The sequence below is a fragment of the Nelumbo lutea genome, chromosome 5, assembly GCF_056320005.1.
Source record: "Nelumbo lutea isolate HS-2025 chromosome 5, American lotus-T2T, whole genome shotgun sequence".
Classification (NCBI taxonomy): Eukaryota; Viridiplantae; Streptophyta; class Magnoliopsida; order Proteales; family Nelumbonaceae; genus Nelumbo; species Nelumbo lutea.
Window position 1 is genome coordinate 21,554,056 of NC_142688.1, and position 22,532 is coordinate 21,576,587.

General features: G+C 38.7%; 1 long non-coding RNA gene across 1 annotated transcript; it reads right to left on the bottom strand.

Moving 5' to 3' along the window:
• Window positions 1-4,215: 4,215 nt before the first annotated feature.
• LOC148850908 (uncharacterized) lies at window positions 4,216-20,716 on the bottom strand. Its single transcript, XR_016098797.1, has 3 exons — window positions 20,519-20,716; window positions 20,273-20,411; window positions 4,216-4,616 (listed from the first exon to the last, which is right to left on the bottom strand). It is a non-coding gene; the product is annotated as an uncharacterized LOC148850908 (long non-coding RNA).
• Between the last annotated feature and the right edge of the window lie 1,816 nt (window positions 20,717-22,532).

Sequence of the window (22,532 nt, forward strand, 5' to 3'; positions counted from 1 at the left end):
CAATTTAATCCCTTGTTTGAGTGGAATGGAATTATGCACTTTCCACTTCACGTTATCGGTTTCTTTCTGTTTTTCTTTTCTCCTTCAATTCTAAATCGCTTATTCGAATCTTGTAAAAACCACTGAAAGTGATTTAGAACGCATGTTCTCACACACCAATGTGCTCTAAATTATTGGAATGGAATCCGAGGACTAAAATGATTCATACCCAACCCCAACCTGTCCTCATGAGTAGAAATTAATAAATACAACTGCTCTCTCTCTCTCTCCTTTGTCTTACTTTCTTAGCTTAGAATTCTTCCATGAAAGTACATGGGTACAGATGGTTGGAGGAATGTTGGCATGTAAGGACGTGCTTTTCTGAATAATTTTCAAAAGGATATTCATCATATAAAGCTGAGCATTTCATGGCTTTACGTCATGTCTTGTAGCAATCTAATCGATGGGAAGCAAAAGGTGTTCTCGTTTTTTAATGTATATTAGTTGAATTGCTATTGGTTAGTGAGTGATGAATCATCTGGGTGCCACATGGAACTATTCACCAAACGAATCATCAAGCCCACATTTGGTCTGCACAAGTGAGTGGAACATGATTGCTCACAAAAGGCGAACCGAGTGGGCAAATAATTAAGACTTTGAAAAATGCTATAGTTGTGTCTTCTCCTGTTGAAGAGCTAAAGCCTAAAGGGGTTGAATATTCTTGCCTCCCTGCTTTATAATTCCTTCTTCCTTGGTGGGGAAAAGAAGTAGATGGCCGGAGAATTGCAGAAGAGAATGGAATTGACCAACTCTTTTAATTATCACCAATAAGCAGTTCCCAGTTTTGGCCAAGGCTTGCGCCTGCAGAAGAGAATGGAATTGACCAACCCTTTTAATTATCACCAATAAGCAGTTCCCAGTTTTAGCCAAGGCTTGCGCCTGCAGAAGCAGAAAGATGTGTAGATGGGGTGGGACACAGAGAAATTTAACTGTAGGGATGAAAGCAGCATCAGCAGCTTTTATGGTACTTGATCAAATGTCAATACTTAATAATTAAAGATCCCCATGATAGCATTGTTAATGGAGTACTGATAGCCTCAATGGGAACTAGAACTAAAAGGATCCCATTAAGTAGTTGTTAATTGATTTAATTCTTTGGTGGGAGCACATCGACCTATTGGTTGGTCCCAGGCATTGAATTCTATATATCAACTAAAGAAACATGCTGTAACAATCATGTCTGGCTATCGATTCTTTCTGGTATAGGATCAAAGATGTGACCTTGCTCCTAAACCACCGTTTTGGATAAAATCACCCAAGAAGACAAATGTGGCTTCCCGACTCCCAAGCATGGAGCATCTGGATATTACCAGAGATGGAATTCCTTGTACAGCCTGCAAACTCTCTTTTCCTTTTGCTTTAGTCGAAGGGTTTATTGATCAAATAAAGGGTAAAGCAGGACTCCCCTTTAACATGTAGACCTTCTAACTGGCAATGAAATAACTCGTTAGAGAAACATTAATGGTTAAATTAAACCCATTGTTTACATGAGAAGAAAGCACTTATCAAAGGCTGAGTTTTTTTTTTTTTGTGGGGGGGGGGGGCGCTTGGGGAGAGGGAGAAGCCTGGCATTTGGGGTTGGAATTAGCAGATTCTGGGTCAGGGTCGACCTTTCTCAACCCCAGAAGGACAAAAAACCCTATCAGCTAGGAGCCTAGGAAAAAGATTGCACATTCATTCTCAAACCTGATAGATCAAGTAATAAGATTTGCCTGGTAGGCCCCATATAGTCGGGCTAAGGTGAATGATGATGATGACGACGACAATGATGGCCCAACCAATTGCCGCCCTTATTTTTAGGCTTTTTACCATTTCAACATACACCCTGTGCAGCTTAAAAATATTCCAATTTTGAAAAGCAAGATGTTTTCTTTATTCTCCCTTTCTCTTGTTCTTCACTGTTTCAGACCAAATAGTATGATAAATTAATGATTATACTGTGAAGGATCTCAAACTATTCTCTTAACAGTTTAGAGGATCTCAATGCTTAATGATAACTGTAATTTGTGGCAGCTCTCCAACCGTTGCCAAACCAATTAAATTAGAAAACCAAGAGAAGAGTTGGAAGAAAGAATAGCTGGAAAAGCAGCACCGAGCCCCAATCATCCACAACTTGTACCCAACCATTCCAATCTTTAAGCACCAAATCAAAGGAGATGCAGTTATGGAGAAATGATTTGTGGGTTGTTCCATTCTCATCTCATATAACCATCAAATGGAAATATAGAATAGACAAAAAAGGCCCTTTGCTTTCTTTTCGGGCATGCGATGGGAGCTATCAATTACCATTCTTTTGATTACTTTTTTCAAAGCATATGCTACCCAATAGACTATAACTTCTGTTTTTCATTTTCTTTCTTTTCACCTTGTTGTCCGGTGGTAAGTCTAGCCACGGTTAAGGAAACCAAAATAGCATGGACCTCAGAGGGGCCCATCACATTGCAATTCTCAACCATCTTCATTATGAACTTGACTCGAAGGGAGATGTCGGTGGAGAAAGAATACAAGAGCAACTTATAGGAAATCTCCTTATCTTCTTTAATATTAGCATGTTTTGCCAAAAAAAATTGAAGCCCACCACCCACCCACCCACAAGTCCATGACTGAAAGTCTCAACCCAGGAATAAACAGAAGATGAAAAACTTGGGAGAAATATTGTCCTTGTTTACTTTGTATAAAACACGGATTCCTGCACACCCACAAGCCTGGGCTGTTGATTTTATCAGTTTCAGACTTTCGGGTCAGAGGCTTGCCAGTTTGACCCAACCCAGCCCATTGCCACCACTTTGTTTTTCAGTCGCAGAATCTAATGAATACCTGACACATTATGCCTCTTTTTCTTTCGGGTTCAGGATGAGTTCGAATCCAATCCTCCACAGTTTGACTGTTCTACATCTCGTGATACTTGGCCAATTAGGGGTGCAACTTGGGCGGGCTCAGGTTGGAATTTGTTAAAGATAGGGTACCCATTAGGTCATTACCCAACTTACACCCCTTATGGCCAATCACGAGACACCACGTCAGCTCTATATACATGGGTGATGGGGCCCATATATTAGGTTCATAGGCCCAGTAGTAAGTATCCTTCAGTGTGGTTGGAAAATTTTGCAATCCCGCTCTTCCGAACAAGTGACAACACAAATGGATTTGCGATTTTCTGTTTCCAGTTTGAAGTCAAGAAAGTGGCTTGGCTTTTAGATTCCCTTAATAATATCCACCTGTTCAAATTGGGACGTTCAACACAAGGAGTCCAGGTTTGCACATGCGAACGCATGCTTGAAAGCAGTGTTTCCGATTACCCATATCTTAGTAGCCAATCATGTCAAATTCTGTCCCTTTGACAAGCTTATAGGACTGGGTCTCTGTTTGTTAGATTTGTCATCTACAGAGCATTTGTGGAATATCTGCACATGGCAGCTTAGGAGCAGCCAAAATGGATCTCTGTGACATTTCACATCAACCCTTTCTATGTGGCAAGTTTCCGTCCAATCCCCCGTGAACAAATAAGGAACAGATTTGGTTCTTTTTTTATTTGAAATTAAACACAAAGGAAACTCGAGGCCTATCATTCATGAGGGAAGATGTAATGTTGGCATGAGGCTGCAGTGGACAAGTAAACTATGAAAAAAGACTGTCAGATGGATATTCTGGGTCTACAACAAAACCATTTCAGTACTCTACATCTTAGAAAGCCATTGTATGTGAAATATTGAGACCATCAAAATTCAAAACCATGTATTTTTTTGTTAGACTATGAATATCCCTGATTTTAAAGGATGATTCCATTTTGGGCCGATTTCATGTAGTCATGTAATCACAGAGGAACTCATCCTCTTTGATTCATTATATGTTTAGACCATGGCATTGATTTGGTCCAGTTTGGAGGAAAATGCATGTGGTAAACTTAAGGGGGGCACATTTCAGTGTGCTGTTCTCAACCCATTAGTATGGCGTAATATGAGAAGCGGCCTTCTGGCAGATTCGTGCAGCTTTCAAATCTCCACCATGAAAACAGATTGATAAGAGAGAAAGAAATCATACCACTACTCCCAGATGAAGGCTGCGATTCTAATGACTGACTAATCTAAAGTGCCTGAACTGAATGACTTGTTGCTTTGTCTATTGGTGAATAAGTTATTAAGAGGGTCATTAGCTCATTAATGAATGAAGCTGAAGTTGGGTTAACATTTTACTATTTAACTATTTTATCAATTAAGGACAAAACAACGTCATTTGGTTCAGCTACTTTAGCTGTTAGCAAAGAGCCAGCCCCTAATAGGCTAATACTAGTTTCCAACCTTCTAGGTGCTCTGATACAATCAACAAGAATAGAAGGAAGCAGCAAAACATGAACTTGTAGGAATTGTCACATAGAAAGTGGTAATAACATCCTTCTCTCCTTTTTCTTTCTAAGTGAACTTCTATGTCTAGAAACCTTCAGAGATAAGGGAAGAAGAATACAAAGAAATATAATAAAAACCCCAAGATTGAAGTGTCTGAAGTAAAGTGTCAAATAGGAGGATATTAGAAGCACAAAAAACAGCATGGCAAAGAAGGCAGCCACAATTTCATCAGCCCTGCATGAAAACAACGCAAATTCTCACACCAATGAATAACGATTAAAAGCACTTCTTGAACTGAAAAGATATACATAAACAACCACCGAGGTTAGAATATATAAGGTACTGAAAAGCTGTGCTGAACTAATGTTGCTTAAAGGTGACAAGAAGATATAGCAAGAAAGAGAGTACAGTGACAAGGAACTTGATATATTGAGTGATGATGTAAATAGATTTTAATTTCAATTGACTTTGTCTTAGAGGAACATAATTTCAGATACTTAGGTGGCTTTTAGAATTTAACCACAACCACTATTTCAAATGACACTTTATTGTTCAAGCACAACAAACAGCTTGGTGATTATAGAAGCAAGCACCACAAAGGCACACAAGAACAGATGGAAAGCTATAATACTGGATAGAACTTAGAACACTCGCTGGAAGTTTTTGTGCCTCCACTTTGCCTCAAGAAAATGATAGGACTCATTCTTTATCTGACAAAAAATAAGTACTATACTTTCTTTTATGTATTAACTTTAGCCAAATTACCAAATCCTCTCTTCAACTAGAAAAGAACCACTGAACCATGAGAAAGAAGTCAGGAAGTAGTCTGTGACTCCAACAAAACTTAGTTACCAACTCAGAGTGCTTGACTGACCAACCAATCCTCAGATGACTCAGATTGCTAACAAGGTCTAAACCAAAAACGAACAAGTGCACAATTCCAATGGAAGTTCCTCTATCAATCAATAGGAACATTTGTTTTTCTCCCAAGTTATCAAAAAAAAAAAGTGTATTTATCAATCAAAGGGAACAAAGAAAAGGAATTGGGCTACTTAGAGACAACTGAGTTACTGGGCATTTCAATAAAAACCAACCAAATCCTGTAAGCCAATGAAGACAATTTTGTGTACTCTCTCGTATATCCCAATAAGAAACCATAAGACAACTGAGTTACTGGGCATTTCACTGCATAATACAGAATAAACCATATTTGGAAGATGTCCTATTAATTATCTGCCTTATAAAGTCCCAAACTCCTTGGAGCTGGAGCTTCCCGTATCTTTTACAGAGCCTATATGCCATTTACCCCTGAAAAGCGCAGTTAAACACTAGAACAGAAGAGGTAAGATACAATAGCTTCCTGACCTTGCACCTACCAGATTGCTAATTTTAGGAAGAGATGATATGCATATGAATTAGCATAAACAAGTAAAGAATACCACACAAATTTTCTCAGGATGAGTAGACCAAAGCAGGAGTATAGACAGAAAAGTCTCACATCCTCATTCCTTGATTTAAATATGGACTCCTACCAAAACATCACTTTTTAACAATCCAACCCATAGATCTGAACCCCAAAACCATTTACTACTATTAGCTCCTTCTGGAGACTGAAACTGGTCATTTTCCCAAAAGAGAATCCTCTTCAGAGAATGGAGTAGCTGAATTTCATATCTGTTTTACTGGCTGTGGAACCAATCATTTTGTTCCACTGAAGCCATAAATTGCATGTGGCCCATAACCATTCAATCTCTCACTTGCATTTACTGGCTGGTGTGGAACAAAATGATTGGTTCAACAGCCATAAAACAGCTATCAAATTCAGCTAATCCGAAATCTCCTCTTCATTCATCCTGCCATGCCTATGAGGCAAAATTAGAGATGGCAACTGAACAGGTTAAATGGGCAATCCACACAAATTCAATTGGTCTGACAGATGCCACAATAGGTAGGATGGATTTGGTTCAGGAAAATGCAGTTCTTGTCATGTTCAGGTCAGGCCTGTATGATCCCTTCCCTCCACGACTCCATCACCATTGATTGAGCATTTCTGAGTTTCAACATCAATTATTACATTGCAAGTGTTGAAGATTAATCAGTTTTATGATGTTTTTTATGATTAGATGTTTTATGTTAGTTGTTAGATAGGAGGTGGGGACCACAGTAGTTATGTGAGTCCAAATTTTATTATGTTTTTGTGTCTTATATATGCTGTTTTATGTCTTGCCACCCTATAAGGGCATAGTCGTCTTTGCACTGCTCTATTATTTTTAGTATAAATAATAAGTGAAGGGAGTGGCCAGATTATTGCTCTCCTTTCTTTTCAACTTCTCTTCTTCTCCTTCTCTCTTCGTTTTTTCTTCAAGAAACTCCTTTTATTTCATATTTTTAATTCAGCAAGCTTTCTACTTGGTATCAGAGCGGTGGCTAGAGTTTCTAGAAGCATTCTCATGCAGCCCTAGATCAACCAACTGCATGAAGTAATAAAGGGATGATCGATCTACTGTAGATTGCCCAGTTCTTGGATTTTTTTGTGGGATCTAGTCGTCAGGAAGGTGATCTACTGTTCAGCATCAAAATCAAGAAGAATTGGAGTACGGGGAAGAGTCCCAGAAAAGTTGGACTCTTTGTTTTTTATCTGATCTTGAGCGGCTAGGTATTGTTAGCTTTCTTTTGATTTCCTGAAGAGTGCGGTTTGGTTTATGGATTTTTCCGAGCCTCCTGGAGTGATCGATTCACTCTTCTCTCTGTTGGGAGGCATGGGGAGGAGAGAGATGTCTCTCCAACTAGGGTTTTCTTCTTCCAAAAGGGTTTGTTTCTGTTTGTGTGATATTAAATTGCTTTTGGAAGGTTTCCAATCTATTTTTTCTTACTGTTGAACTTTTGAAGTAAGATGGAGAATTGGAATACCAAGATGAAATCTACCGGTACTATGGGACTGGGTGTTGGAGGTAGTAGTGATATTTTTAGGTCTGAGATCATTACTACAATAAAACTTGATGGTACAAATTATTTGGAGTGGGCACAATCAGCTAAGGTGGCTTTTAGTGCCCGTGGAAAATTAGGGTATCTCACTGGGGAGAAGAAACCGGATACAGACTCTTCCCGATGGGTGCAAGAGAATTACATGGTAATGTCCTAGCTGTGTAGTTCTATGTAACCTTATATTGCAAAAATTTTCCTATGGGCTAATACTACCAAGGAGATTTGGGATGGAGTGACTGAAACCTACTCTCAGAAACAAAATGAAGCCAGAGCCTATCATTTAAGGAATCAGGTGATAAGTATGAAACGGGAAGAAAAACCTCTTACTGTGTATTTCCCCATGCTGAAAACTCTATGGCAGGAAATAGATCACTTAGAAAATGTGGTATGGGAAAGTGTAAATGATGCAGCAACCTATCACAGACTGGTAGAGAGGAATAGGGTTTTTGAGTTCTTGGCAGGGTTGAACCCTGAATTCGACATTGCTACGCAGCATATTCTTTTTAGGGAGGGTGTGACACTCTCTCAAGCCTATGCCTTTGTCTCTGGAGAGGAGAGTAGGAGGAATGTAATGTTGAGACAGCCTGGGACTAACTAGTCGGCTATGGTTGGTACAACAAAACCTAAGTCGAATGGAGACAGGGGGAGTAGTGAGACTAGAAGGGAAGATAAGAAGGACTTGGTGTGTGATTATTGCAAAAAGCCCAAGCATACTAGGGACACTTGTTGGAAGCTTCATCCAAATCTTATGCCTGGCAGGATAAAGAACAAGAAGGGAAATGCAAATGTAGCCACTACAGAAGACTCTTCGGTCCCTCTTTCCCAAACTGATTGGGAATCCATTGCAGTAGCAGCAGTGATGACAGAATTGGAGAGGTTTGGACAGCTTATGAGTAAGAAAGGTTCACCTAGCACTAGCCTTCCAAATGAACAACAGAATGCAAGAGCCAGCTACACCTCTTCCTTTGCACATATAGGTAGTTCATATGCAGCTGCAAATCTTGCATCCACTTTAGGTAAGGAGGGACCTCCTTGGATTATAGACTTAGAAGCATCTGAGCACATGACTAATTGCCCATACCCTTTTCAGTTCCTATTAGTTGTGTTCTGGTAGAGACAGAGTCTCTATAGCAGATGGTTCGCATATTCCCATTGCTGGGAAAGGGACAGTTAGAGTGACCAATGATATAACTCTGCCTTCTATTTTACATGTCCCTAGACTTCATGCCAACCTACTATATGTTAGCTCTTTGACAAAGAATTTGAATTGTTTTGTGACATTTCTTCCTGATAATTGTGTTTTGCAGGATCTAGAGTCAAAGAAGATGATTGGGAGTGGTCGTAAGGTGAATGGAGTCTACTTTCTGGATGAGATTCCGAGACATCAGAGCCATCATGTTAGCAACAGCGGTAATAGTGGGCCAGAGTCAGTGAACCAGATTATGCTCTGGCACAATCGCTTGGGACACCTTTCTTTTAGTTCTTTGAAATGTCTTTTCCCAAAGTTGTTTGAGTCTGTTCAGTTACCTACTTTGAAGTGTGAGAGTTGTCAATTAGGAAAGCATTGTAGACAGTCTTTTAAACCAAGTAATAAAAGTACTTTTTCTTTTAATATTGTTCACACTGATGTATGGGGACCATATCATATCCCTTCCATGGGAAGATTCCGTTACTTTCTCTTGTTTGTAAATGATTATACACAATATTCTTGGATATAAATGATGATATACGCGATGAAGTTCCTAACTTGGTACGATAGTTCCACTAGATGGTTCTCACACAATTTGGAGTGAGAACTAAGGTTTTTAGATCAGATAATGCTAGAGAGTACTTTGAGAAGGACCTGACCACGTATCTCCTAGAACGTGGGGTAATTCATCAGAATAGTTGTGCATATACACCACAACAAAATGGAGTTACTGAGAGAAAAAACAGACACATTGTGGAGGTAGCAAGGAGTCTTATGGTGTGTGCTTCAGTTCCTGTGCAGTTATGGGGAAAAGCAGTTCTTACTGCCGTGCATTTGATTAACCGTGTTCCTTCACGAACTTTGGAGTTTAAGGTGCCATTTAGTCTGCTTTTTCCAGATGGGGAGATATTTCATATATCTCCGAGGGTTTTTGGGTGTGTTTCCTTTGTTCACATTCTTGGCCCTCATCGCAAGAAATTGGATCCTAAGGCCAAGAAATGTGTTTTTTTTTTTGTATGCTCATAACCAAAAGGGGTATTGCTGTTATGACCCAGTGTCGAGGAGCAGATTTGTCACAATGGATGTTACCTTCTTTTAATCCACCTTCTTCTTCTCAAGTGGTTCTCCTCAAGGGGAGAGTTTTGGGGAGGAGAACTCACAATCTGTTCCTCTTCCTGTTTCTTTGGTGCCTTCATTAGTTCAACCAGCACCTTCATCAGTTCAGCCTACAACTCCAGTTTCATTACCTAAGCCACTATGGGCAACCTCACAGAAATACCAGCGCCGGCAGATGATGGTTGACTCCACACATCCTCAACCCACATCACTTTCTATTAGTCCTTCTGAAACTCCAGATTCGGCAGATACAGTTCCAGGTATTCCTCTTGAGCCTGAGCCTATTATATTTTCGGATGATAATGTTCCTGTCCCTAACACCATTGTTGTAGTTGATCTCACTAACCTTGATCTTCCCATTGCACTTCATAAGGGGAAGAGAAAGTGTACAACCCATTGCATTTCACACCATTTTTCCTATAGTGCCTTATCACCCTCCTACCGTGCTTTTCTTTCTTCCCTGGATTCTGTGTTTATATCCAGGAATGTTACTGAGGCTTTCTCCAAACTTGAGTGGAAAACAGCCATACAAGAAGAGATGGATGCTGTGGTTAAAAACCAAACTTGGGAAATAATTGATCTCCCCCCAGACAAGGAGACAGTCAGATGTAGATGGGTATTCATAGTGAAGTATAGGGTTGATGGCAAGATAGAGAGATACAAGGCAAGGTTGGTAGCAAAAGGGTATACTCAGACCTATGGTGTTGATTATCTAGAAACCTTTGCACCAGTAGCTAAGATGAGTTCAGTTCGTATCCTTTTATCTCTAGCGGCCACCTATTCATGGCCTTTGTTCCAGCTTGATGTCAAAAATGCCTTCCTCAATGGTGATTTATAGGAGGTATATATGGACATTCCAGCAGGCTTTTATGAGAATGTTGGTAAGGGAAAGGTGTGCAGACTCAAAAAATCTATGTATGGATTAAAACAGTCACCTAGAGCTTGGTCTGACAGGTCTAGAGGGGCACTCATCCGTTTTGGATACACACAGACACAGTCTGATCACACTCTCTTTGTGAAGAGGAGAGATGCTCTGGTGTCAATTCTGATTGTGTATGTGGATGATATAGTGGTGACAGGAAATGATCTGGAGGAGATTGATGATCTCAAAAAATCATTGCAGCAAGAATTTGAGATCAAAGATCTTTGCGAGCTCAAATACTTCTTGGGGATTGAAATTGCAAGATCCAAGCATGGGATCTTCATTTCACAGAGGAAGTATGTACTTGACCTATTGTGGGAGACTGGGAAGCTAGGAACCAAACCAGCAGACATTCCTATTGATCCAAATCACAGAATTAATGGTGTGGATGGTGAGTTGGTAAAGGATGCAGGAAGATATCAAAGAATGGTGGGTCGACTGCTGTATTTGTGTATGACACGACCGAATATTTCTTATGTTGTCAGTGTTGTGAGTAGGGGTGGATTCGAGCCGAGCCAAGCTGAATAGTACCAGGCTTGAACTTGGCTCGAAACTATTCTATAAGGTTCGAGCTAGAACCTTGAGCTCGAGCTCGGCTCAAATCAAGAGTTCATAAGCTCGAGCTCGGCTCGACTCGGCTCATTTTATATTTTATAGAAATATTTTATTATATATTTTATAAATATTTTAATATAAAAATATTTTAGAAAAAAAATATTTTATAAAAATAAAAACTATATATAAAAAGTATTATATTTTATATTTAAAAATTTAAGAATTATAATAATTAACAACTATAATATTTTTATTATATATATATATATATTCGAGCCGACTGGCGAGCCTCACAAGCCGAGCTCTAGTAGGCTCGAGTTCGGCTCGTTTAATAATCAAGCCACTAAATTGCCACCCCTAGTTGTAAGTCAGTACATGCATGCACCTCGGGTTTAGCATTGGGAAGCTATTGAGATGATACTTGCATATCTGAAGAAGCACCCTAGAAGAGGCATTCTTTTCTCAAATCATGAGAATTTGAAGCTAGAGTCCTATACAGATGCAGACTGGGCAAGATGCTTAGATAACAGGAGGTCTACATCAGGAGTGTGTACCTTTGTAAGTGGAAACTTGATCTCCTAGAAGAGTAAGAAGCAAGCGATTGTGGCAAGGTCAAGTGCAAAGACTAAGTATAGATCCATGGCTCATGGTATTGATGTTTTTTATAAGTAGATGTTTTATGTTAGTTGTTAGATAGGAGGTGGGGACCACAGTAGTTATGTGAGTCCAAATTTTATTATGTTTTTGTGTCTTATATATGTTGTTTTATGTCTTGCCACCCTATAAGGGCATAGTTGTCTTTGGATTGCTCTGTTATTTTTAGTATAAATAATAAGTGAAGGGGGTGGCCAGATTATTGCTCTCCTTTCTTTTCAACTTCTCTTCTTCTCTTCTTCTCTTTATCTCTTCCTTCTTTCTTCAAGAAACTCCTTTTATTTCACATTTCTTAATTCAGCAAGCTTTCTACTGAAAGATCTCCCTCTACTGCAACTCCATAAAAAAAGAGAGGAATACTAAACACCTATTGGTAGGGATGGAAACGAATCGAGATTTTCACGAGATATTCGAGCTTGGCTCATGAAAAGCTAGATTCAGCTTAGTTTAAACTGAGCTTTGAGCCAAGCTCAAGCCCAACGAAGTTCGATTCGTAAGGTTCGCGATCCTAACCGAGCCTAATAAATAATTTTAATATATGTAAATAAAATTTTTTATATATAATATTTTTATTTTTTATGTATAATAATAAATATTTTTTATGATTCTTATTTTTTGTATGTCAAATAAAAATAATATTTTATACTATAATAATAAATATTATGTATATAATTTTTTATTTTTTATATGTATGTCAATAAATAATTTTTATAATTCTTAGTTTTTGTATGTAAAATAAAAAATATTTTATATGTATAATTTTTATTTTTTATAGGAAGCTTGGCTCACAATCGAGCTCGAGCTCAAGATGAGTTGGAATGTACGAGCTTTTGAGTCAAGCCGAATTCAAGCTCAAGTCTCTAGCTCAAATCGAGCTCAAGCCTAACATTTTTCTGGCGAGTCGAGCTCAAATAGCCAAATATTCGACTCAGCTTGGCTCAAATCCACCCCCACCTATTGGAATATAATCAAGAAGATAGAAAAAACACACCACTATACAACCTTAGAATTTGAAGCATTTCAAGCTCCTTAACCAATCATCCCATGATGAGATATGCTCAGTTCACATCTAGCCTTTTGATTTGCCTATGGTTCAGACACCATTTAGGGACTATGGCTGCACTTGGCATTCCTTATTTTAAGGACTTATCTCCTTTTTGCTATTAAAATGCCCCTATGAACACTCAATTTTTTATCTGCAAAAAGGAGATAAGTCCTTAAAATAAGGAATGCCAAATGCAGCCTATATCAATTAGCTTCACTTACCAATCACTATTTATTTTCATCTTGTTTCAAAAATAAGAATATTTGCCATCTACACTCTATTGCCTACTTTGCAATTGTTCTCTCTCCTCCCCACCCCCCTCAAGTTTAAAGGTTTTACCATTTTACCTCATTCAATTTGCAATTGATCTGCAATTTATGTTAGATGCCCCTTGTTTCACAGGTACAGCTTTCATAGCCACAATGGATATATTATCCATATTGATTCATGAAGGAGCTAAGGAATCTCCCCTCTCTGCTTTCTTTCTCAAATTAGTTAGCACCCCACTTTTTCATAGGGTGAACCAGGTGTTGTTTTGGGGTTCAGCTCTATGGGTCAGAGTTGGTATGTTCGCAACCTAGACCAAACCCAACCTGTTGCCATCCGTAGATTGAATTAGTCAATAAGACTAACTTTCCACTTAAACATTTTCTACTTGTCTCTCCCTTTCTTTTCAGTCTGCACATCTATCCAACACAAATGTAATTAATAACCCTAACTCTGCAGCTCGTCTTAAGGTACCACTTTCCAATCTTTCAACTTGCTCACAAGTGCCTCCAGCATACTGCAAGGTGGTAACTAATCAGTAGAAAACACAAGGAGATGGCCATAACAAACAAATCAATTTTGGACTATTCTTTCTTTTCTTATTTTCTTGTTTTTCTTTTCGATGAGAAGCAATACTGCCACCTTATAGATAAGTTACAGGTATTGCTTAAGCATACGATAAGTTGAAACTAAAAGTAGCTGAAGATGCTATTTTACCTTTGATAAAGTAATAATTTTGCATTGATGTATCATGAAGTAGAAACAAATAGGTACTGCACATCTAGTTCGCAAGATAACCTACGGCAAGCTGGGGTAGGAGGGGTTCTTGGACCTAAAAGGCAACTATATTTGGTTTTTTAGTGGTCCAATAGGGATGAAGATGTTGTTAAAGCTGAGGATATGACATTGCTAGCTGGGATAAGAATTGCCAAGAGAATGTGTCCTACTTCACTTTTAGTTTGCAAAGATTCAGCAAATGCTATAAGATGGGCTCTATGAGAAGTCTCTTTTTCATGAAGATTAGCACTTTTTCATGGAGATTAGCAAATTCCATTCCTACCTTAGTTAAATGGATTTCTAGGAATCAAATTTTGGTTGCCAATGATTTAACTAGGAGGGAAGTGGGACAAGTCTTAGTAGAACAACAGCTCTAACTTTCACTAATTTTTCTGATCAAGGAAGGGACTTCATTAGTATACTTTGTACTTTCTATACATCATCTCATATACATTGTTTGCATATTTTACTAATAGAAATATTACTTTCCAATATGTGTCGACAGCCAATACATCATCTCTTGATTGAAAGATATTAGTTTGCCAATCACTACAAAATTATGTCAGAGATGGATCATCAAATCCCAATAAAATAAAAAGACCCTGAAAAGATCTCTTCCCATGTTTTCTACAAATTCTTCCACCAAGTTGCACTTATTTTTAAATATTTTTTCATTTAAACTCCTATAAACTCCAATAAATGGAAAAGAAGATAGATCAATGTTGTTAGAAACAGATAGGACATAAAACTAGAAAGCTGATTGATTCATGGGTTGACCAGTTTAACTGGTGGTTCAGTCATTGAGCCCATGAAACTGTAAAGAAACATGGACCTGTAAAGCTCATTGGTTCAATGATTCAACTATTTGGTCTGATTATTCCTTAGTATGCTCCTTCTCTTTGCAGGGAGGAGGAATTGACAACCATAACCAAATAAGATACCTCATATCAGCAAGGATGGACCATACACTTCCAAAGAAGTTTGTAAAATGACACCATATCTTAAAAAAGAATGTGAAATTGAGTAGTAACTAGTAAATGAGAGACCAATTCCTTGCAGACATGGCAAAAAGAATATGCATTTTATATGTACCACACTCTCACCCCTAGTAATGGTCAATGGTGAGGATCTTATTTAACAACACCATCGGCATGAGGAAGAATGGAATGGTGAAACAGGATTCATGTAGCTGACTCCATATAGATTTGGACAAGGCTTAGATGATGATAATTGGCATAAAGATGAACAATTTTTGGGTATTTTTGGACCCCAAATCCATGGCCTAGGTGCATTCTCCCACCAATCAAAAAAAAAAAAAAGATAGCACATCTTAACCATGAAATTGCTATTTTTTTTTATGAATAACCATGAAACTGCTATTTGGCCCAAGTCACATGGTTTTTCTCTACTTCTGCTTTATCTTTTTGGATAGTTTAGGTTAGATTTGATCAGAAGAGATGAGTTATTTGATTGTTCTTGGGTCTAGTCCCAGTATTAGTTGGATTGAAGTGGAGTATCTTGTAGAGCTTCTAGCACATCACCATGGAAAGCAATTCACAAACTCCTTCCACTGCTGCTCAGTCATGTCAGGTTTGACCTCAATTCAGGTAACAAAATTAACTTTTGGGAAGATGTGTGGGTGGGCAACTCTCCTTTGAAGACACTGTTCCCCTCAATATGCCCTTTCCTCTCTTAAGAACAGACCAGTTGCTGATTTCTTAACCCCTTCTCCCTCCTAGTCTGGTTTTGCTTGGAATTTGAGGCTTTGTAGAAATGTGAGAGATTCTGAGATGGGCTTGATGTCCTCTCTCCTTCAGCTGCTAGATGGGGTGTTTATTGATATCCCCAAACAAGATACTAGGCTTTGGACCCATCACCCCTCTGGAGCCTTCAGTTGTGCTTCCTTCTTCAAAACCTTGTCTACTTCTGCTCAACCTGGGGTACTGTTTCCAGTCCAAGAAGTTTGGTGTCGCCCCATTCCCCGAAAGTGAGGTGCTTTTTTATGGGAGGTCTACCATGGTGCAATTAACACCTATGATCTGATGCAGAGGAAGAGGCCTGACTGGTGCCTTTCTCCTAATTGGTATTGTTTGTGTGAGTCAAGTGGCGAAACTGCTTTTCCTATTTTTGTCTCCTCTCCTGTTGCTAGCTGTATTTGGGACTGGTTTTTCTCTCTCTTTGGATGCAGGTGAGATATCCCAATGAGTTTGGAAAGGCTATTTGACTCCTCCACTTTCAGATGAACAATAAGAAGAGGTAGAATGCTATGGAGATACACTCTGGCAGCAGTGCTTTGGGTGATATGGGAGGAAAGAAATCTGAGAATCTTTGAAGAAAACAAAAGATGCAAGGAAGTGCTGATAGAAGGGATCATGATAAAGGTGATTTCGTGGGTAAAATCTGTGGGATTGTTCTCAGATTTTACTGTTGATGATATCTTCAGAAATTGGAGGACAGTAGCTTCCTCTTCATCAACTAAAAAGGTCTTAAGAGAGTGGGATCCCCCTGATTCTGGCTTCCTCATTAAACTTTGATGGAAGTAGTTTTGGCAACCCAGGAATATCTGGAATTGGAAGGGTGATAAGAAACAACAAAGGGGCTGTGGTGGGGTTGTTCTCAGGCCCTATTGGAAAGGGAGACTCCACTACAGCTGAACTAAGGGCAGTGGTTTTTGGGATACAAAAGGCTATGGAGTTGGGAGTGAGAAAACTGATTGTGGAAGGCAATCCCAAAGTGGTCATAAGCTGGTTAAAGCAAAATGAAAAGACTCCCTGGCTCTATAGAAATAAAATTAAGAAGTTTAAATGCTTTTCCAAGGACATGCAGTTGTTAATACAGTGGACTCCAAGAGCAGCAAATGGCTTTGCAGATCAGCTAGAAAAACAGGGGTTAACAGGGAACATTGTTTCTGGGCTCAGTTGTAAGGCTGGATAATTAAAAGTTGATAGTTGGCAAACTCTAAATTCTAGTGGGGTAGCCGAGGCTACTCATTTCTGTAATCTTTCTAAATTTATAATGAAATCTTTTTTACTGATAAAAAAAAAGTTGGATTGAAGTATGAAAACTCAGAGAAAGTTGAAACATGTATAGGTTTTTAATTATCTGATGACCTTAATGAGATCTAGAAGCCTCTAGGAGTTGTAATCTTGTTGTAATTTGTTTTGCCTAGCCAGGAGCTTGTTGTATCATGCTCTTGCTAGTTCTTAAATAAAATTTACCCTTTTCCCAAAAGAAGTCTAGCTTCAATCTCCACCAAATCCACAGGCAGAGTAACTTTTTTTCGTTGTAAATATTTTCCTTTCATTTGGTTTCTCTGATTTAGTTTTATTTGTTTGGGTGGCTTAAGTTAGTGTTGGCTACAGGAGTTGGGATATTTTAACTTATTTGAGGGAAGTTAAACAAGCACCGGGTCCATATATAGATTAGGACTTTAGAATAGGTTTATTCATTTGTATGTGTATATGTATAGTTGTATACCAAATGCTCTCTTTTTTCTATTCTTTTTCATTGATTCTAATAAAAATGGTTGAATAAAAGTAAAGTAATTATTGCTTATTGGACAATTCCACATAGGGACATACATTGTACAGTCCAAACCGTAACTGAACTAAACCAAATTTGCAGTTTGGTTTACTATATTTTATAAACCAACCAAACTGTAAACCTAACATATGATATAAATATGTAATCTAAATGTATAATATTATATTATATATAATATATCTAAATATAATATAATTTATATGTATTAATATGTAATATAATAATAAACTCTTATTTTATAATACTGGTACGAAAATACATGCACATAAAAAATTAAAAAAAAAAAAAGACTTGGGGAGGGCAGGGGTGTTATTTGGGCTTTCTAATTGGGTTAAGCCCAATAGAATCATAGAATGGCCCAAACTGTATTAGAAATCGCACCAAACCACAATAAAATAGTATGGTCTGGCTTGGTTTGGTCGGGGAATTTCTCAGACCATATTATACTGGTTTGGTCTGAGATCTTCTGCAAACTGCACCAAACCAGACAGTGAACACCCCTAATTCCATAGCTAGAAGTGCAATCCCTTCAAGCCTATGTGCTGATTAAAAAGAAAAAAGAAAAACTGTTTGTTTCTCAGAACATAGTCCTAAGAAATTCTAGGTGACCACCCACAAATAATTCCTTAATCCCTAACCTATACCCTTTTGATGGCCTTTTTACACTGCCAGTTTGTTGTATTTTAAGTAATAATTTAGAACAATATCCTGTTGTTCCAATTTTATTCCTTAAAATCCACCGTTTATTTCCTCTAGATTGAACCCAACAATAAATTTTATATAGACAAGCACCCTAAAAAACACTTAATCTCACTATACAACCACTCTAAACATTCCCCACTAGTGTGGTTCTTGAACAGCCTTAGATGTGATGCATCAATTTGATAGCAAAGGAGTGCAAAACAAAGAGCAAGTTACTAATAAATTTAATAGGGGCCTCTTAGGGGCCGTTTGATAACAGCTGAAGTTGCTGAACTGAATGACTTGTTGTTTCGTCTTTTCGTGGATAAAATAATTAAACAATAAAATACTCAACGGTATAGTAGCCTACCCAATTTCAGCTTCAGCCATTAAGGAGCCTTAACCTCCTTAAGATCATATTCACTAAAAGACAAAGCAATAAATTTCAGTTCAGTCACTTCAGCTGTTATCAAACGGCTCCTTAGTCCCACCTCTTCTGAGAGACAGGTGATCAATTATTCAGTTAGGCCCAATGCTCTACTAAGGTTGGATAGCCTTATTCAGCAGATAATGGGTGGCCCCTGCAGACCTACTTATGCTCCTCTCATCTTGGTCTATGTAAGAAATTTTCTCTGAGATCACCTTTCTTTTGCATTATTCTGGAGTTTGTGGGGGGAGAAATAATCATATAGAAACACACACACGCATCTAAGGAGGCTCTAATTGAATGGATTGAGAGGCTTTTAATTTTTCGGTGTCTTGTGCTGAAAGAATTTCACAGCTCAGGCCCAATGCTCAAATAAGGTTGGATAGCCTTATTCAGCAGATCATGGATGACCCTTCAGACCTACTTATGCTCCTCTCATCTTGATCTGTGTAAGGAATTTTCTCTGAAATCTCCTTTCCTTTGCAATATTCTGGAGTTTGTGGGGGGAGAAACAATCAAATAGAAACACGCTCACACACACGCGCGGACCGAGAGGCTTTTAATTTTCTGGTGTCTTGTGCTGAGAGAATTTCACAGATGCCCTTTCAATCACTTCAGGAATCAGTTGGGATATCTAATCTTTTATGAGGGCTTTACTACTAGGTGATACATTGTATCTCTGTTTCTGATCATCTTTTTGTTTTACTTGTTGTATTTATCTTAGCGTGATTCCCTCGTCACTCTTACTGTTTTCCTTCCTGAATAATGTTTTCACCTTTTATCATAAAGGAAAAGGTTGGATGAGATTGCACAGGTGAACAACAACCACGGAGGTTTTTCTCAAAGCCAGTTTGGCATACTATCACCTCCAATAAAATGCTGGTATTTTTGCTGTGTGTTTGGTATTTTCAAGAGAATCAAAGACAGGGATTGGAGCTGTGGTTAGAGGTTCCTCTGAAAGGAATGGTCAGAGGAACTGAAAGGTTCCAGTTCTACTGAAACTGTGGTGGCTGATCGGTGGTAATTATTGGGTAAAGCAACACAGTAGGAGATAATTTATGGTAATATACACAAGAAAATTTTGAAGGAAAGATATAGAAAGATAATTCTATGATTAAGGTAGCAATAAAAGTTAAAATGCAAATTTTAGTTACGAAATTCTACTGCATTCAAGAATTGTCTCTTCTCACTCTCTCTGGACAACTTAAAGGTACCCCCCCAAAAAATAATAATAATAATAATAATAATAAATAAATAAAACTGCACCTTGCCGTTGTATTATAATGGCCACTATGAGTCTTCCATATTTTACTATTTTATGGGCAAGCTAGGATCACTTACAAATCAGGGTAGAGGTGCATTAACCCACGCAAGACGAAGATACTAGTTAGAGCCTTCAAAATTCTTGGGATTGCTACCAGGTGACTCAAAGGCAACAACTCGTTTATTGAACCTGGGATCTATTATCATTGGATAATACTTCTTTACCAGTCCAGGAGGCAGGAGCATTCTTTAAATATTTATATAAGCCATCTTGTTGCGTATGATTCATAGAGCATATGAGTTCGACCTCGGAACTTCTACATGTTATCAGTGTACATTAATCTATTTGATCCATGGCACAAGTAGACCAACTTCTGATCAGGAAAACAAATTAAAAAAAAAAAAAAAAATCAAACTTTCCGACCCAGTGAAAGACAAACATATAGTCCAAATGGGAGGAAAGTACCTGGTAGTGATCTGGTGTTTGGGGGAGAATATTGAGAGGGCGTTCCGCTTTTGCCGTGAACGAATGTCATAATCTCTGAGTTGCTCGACGAGCTTAGAACGAGTGATCATTTCTCAGATCGGAGCTTTCCCCCGACCTTCTGGAAAAAAGGAACAATTTCCCTATCAGAATTCTCGAGTCGATCAGACTGCGAATTAGAATTCTAGATCGAACGAGCCCAATAGTAAGATAATCTACGAATCGCACAATTAGATTTCAAGATCGAGTGAGTCGAAATTTCTGCAGTGGCAGTTGTTAGGAACGAGTGAACTGGGGATGTTTGGTAAGAGGAAACGATTCCTCGAAATCCATTCCTGATGATTCACCCAAATCTGAGGCGTTTGGATTTTGCAAACTCCGAATTCCCAAAAAAAAAAAAAAAACACATCTTTATAATTTCTGTTTGGTTCGTTTTTTCATCTGCCTTTGAACAACACTATGTTGTTTGGTAGGTATTTTCATGTATTGTGCACATTGGCAAGGTGATTTTTTGCCATGCACTCGCCATATCAGTGAACTGTTGGGGGCAACGGTTCACCGATGCATGAAACGCCAAATGCAACGGTTCAACATCAGTGGGTCCCGATTTACAAGGCGCTTAAACCAAACAATCATGTATATGGGCGTCTATTGAAATGCCTATGTGAATCTAACGTGGCACCGTTTTTTCATAAAAATGGTCACACTTCCAAACATCCCCTTAAAAAATAACTTCCTCGTTGAAATGCACAAAAACAAAGTCCACTTTTGCCATTTTCTATGCATACATAAGAGCAATAGAGCAAAATCATTTATTGAAGGGTAAAATACAAAATCCTTCCTAAAGTTTTTGACAATCATAAAAAGCTCTCTTATGGTTTCATTTTAACAAATGTCTCCCCTAAACTTTTGAAAAACTCAACAAAAACCTCCCTTTTATCATCATCCCAAACGGAAAATGTTAGGTTGATGCATCATTTTTTTTCCAAATACCCATTTTACCCTTTTTATAACTTATTTTACATACAAAATTATTGAAATAATCCCATTTTAACTCAACAAAAATCATATTTAATGATCATCTCAATAATTTTACATACAAAATTATTGAAACATGTATTTGTATTGAGTTAAATGGAATTACTTCAATAATTTTGTATATAAAATAATTTATAAAAGGGTAGAATGGATATTTGGAAAAAAACTGATACATTAGTCTAACATCAATGGGGTCCTGATTTACAAGGAGCTTGAACCAAACAATCATGTATATGGGCGTTTGTTGAAACGCCTATGTGAATCCGACATGACACTGTTTTCCATAAAAAAAGGGCCATGTTTCCAAACATCCACTTAAAAAATAACATCCCCAAACGGTAAGTGATGAAGGATGATTTGGCCCGACCTCATAGCTATGCGACACGTGGCAAAAGCAACAGCTCGGCACAAAAGCAAGCCTAAGGCATTTTCATCAAGAGGAGAAGCCAGCGGACCGAGCTCCCTACTAGGGGCCCGAACTCACCCTTGGCCCCAAACCGAAAAGAAATCCACTGGCCTTCCTTGCAATAGTTCGGGACATATCTCGCTGAACTGACCTACCTGGTAACAGCTTGGGATACACCTCGCCGAACTGACCTGCCTTGCAACAGTTCGGGACATACCTCACTGAACTGACCTACCTGGTAACAGCTCGGGATACACCTCGCCGAATTGACCTGCCCTATACATACCTCCGAACTCGAGACTTCGCCTCGCTCACCACTCCACACCTTCAGGGCACCAAAACCAAACAAACCGTACTATGCCTGACACTGAGGAAGTCCGTTCCCAAGGGCGCCGCACCTGACTGGCTTGGGATCTGACGCTTGACGGCCGCACTCTAAACGGCCACCTGACACCGCCATCTCCAGTTAGAGAGACGGTTAGGCAGTGACGGTTCTGTCCCAGCAGAAAGGACGACGACCGAATTGATAGACGTAAGGGTAATCATACCCGACCTGACAAGGGCCTCTGAGCGAGTGCACGAAGTGATTATAAGAGCCCCTTGCCCCCAGCGAACAAGGTATGTGAACTTTGCGCCATCTGGTCTACACTGTGCCTTTGAGATATTACTGACTTGAGCTTTGGAGTTATCACATCGGGTTCCCCCCGGAGTTCTCTCATTTTTCCCGTTTCAGGCTCCCCGATGCTCCAGCTTAGAGGCAAGTTCGTTGACAGTTAAGACCGACCGGATTGCGCTCCA